This window comes from Mesoplodon mirus (genome assembly GCF_964341445.2).
Source record: "Mesoplodon mirus genome assembly, chromosome: 19".
Classification (NCBI taxonomy): Eukaryota; Metazoa; Chordata; class Mammalia; order Artiodactyla; family Ziphiidae; genus Mesoplodon; species Mesoplodon mirus.
In genome coordinates, this window is record NC_138995.1 from 31,085,758 (window position 1) to 31,087,687 (window position 1,930).

Here is a 1,930-nt window from a genome sequence, read left to right on the forward strand (position 1 = left end):
AATGGGAACCTGCTGTAGAGCGCAGGGAGCTCAGCTCAGTATTCTGTGATGACCTAGATGGGTGGGATGGGGGTGGAGGTGGGGGATCGAGGGAGATCCAAGAGGGAGGGGATCTATGGACACATATAGCTGATTCACTTCATTGTACAGTGGAAACTAACGCAACATTGTAAAGCAATTACACTCCAATTAAAAAAAAAAACAAAACAGATGAGATCCCACATCGCATTGCCTCCGCTCAAGGGATTCCTTTCACAGAAGAGGAGGGGTGACTGCTTCTACCAAATATTGCAGTGCCCAGAGGCAGCCATCCTCCAAGAATGAAGGAATGCCCTATTGCAGGCCCAGCTGAAGTTCCTTCTTTGAGACAACTGAGCAAGTTGAGGTACTGTCCTCCGGGATACAAATTATGTACTGAATCTCTAGCTAGTGTGGCCCTCTGTCCCCAGTGGCTAAAATATGTGACTCCAGAAACCAAAAGGTAGAAGCAGGAGTGTCCCCTTCACCACCACTCCCCATAACCCGATTGCAGAATATGTGCTTCCCATGTCCGCAGTCTTAGATTCTGTGAGGTCCTGGTTCCTGAGAGGGGAACCATTTCACCCAACACAGTAAGAGTCCCTCTGAAGCCACAAGTGTGCCATTATTTTGGGCTCTTCTTAATAGGCAGGAAAAAAAAAAAAAGAAAGAAAGAAATTACTAAATGTGGTGGATTAATGATAGCCACAAACTCCCATAGGATCTATTCCCCGCCCCCCCCCCCCGCCTTGTATCTGGCTGTGCCTGTAACTACTTTGACCAGGAGAATACCGTGAAGGTGCTGCTATGGAGGTTCCTGATGTCACCTTTAAGAAGTCCCCCATTTCCTTGGAGTTCTTCTTCACTTAACTGATCCATCTGAGCTCACTGGCTGATAAACACCCCGGCTGTGGTACCTCTTGGATCAGGAATGCCAATCTCTCTTCCCAAAGTTCTCCTTGACATGTGTTTCACTAGAGGCCAACTCCTTGGAATGTGACTGTCTTGTCACTATCATCGTCATTTCTTGCCATGGCATAGCCACTCCTAGTACAAATCCTCACGTTTAACATGTCTGCAGAGTGTAGTAGTCATTAGCAGCTGTGGTTTCTGCTGCTGGGAGCAGTGAAGGAAGGCATCACTCTGTAGAACACTATTACTGGTTTCCAAGGGAATGGAAAAACACCTGTGTTGATAACTACCTGGCTTTCAGTTCAAGCAAAATGTCAGAGACAGCAGCTCAAAGAGTGGTTTCTGCCTGCTAATCCCAAGTCAGGACTCACATATGCAGCCTAATCTATTTCTACTGCAGACATCTCACTTGAAATAGCTACAGTATTTACAAAGTAATTGTAAATATATATGTTTTCATATTACATGTCCATGGGAATGATTTGCATGGAAGGATCCTCAAATGCCAAGTAAAACATTACCATGGAGCTCTAGTTGATATAAAATGATTGCTTTTATGGCAGTTGACATCCCACTTTGGGTTAGTCTTATTATTGTCATTGTTTTTGTTACTAAAACCAGTGACACAGCATCAAGGGCATGATCCATGAAAGAAATAACTGATAAGCTGGACTTCATTAAAATTTAAAACTTCTGCTCTGTGAAAGACACTGTCAAGAGAATGAAAAGATAAATCACAGACTGGGAGAAAATATTTGCAAAAGAGATATCTGATAAAGGACTGTTATCCAAAATATACAAAGAACTCTTAAAACTCAACAATAAGGAAATAAACAACCCAATTTTAAAATGGGCCAGAGATCTGAACAGACACCTCACCAAAGAAGATAGACAGGTGAGAGGTAAGCATATAAAAAGATGCTCTACATCATATGTTACTATAAAACAACAAATTAAAATAACAGCAAGTTACCACTATACACTTATTAGAATGGCCAAA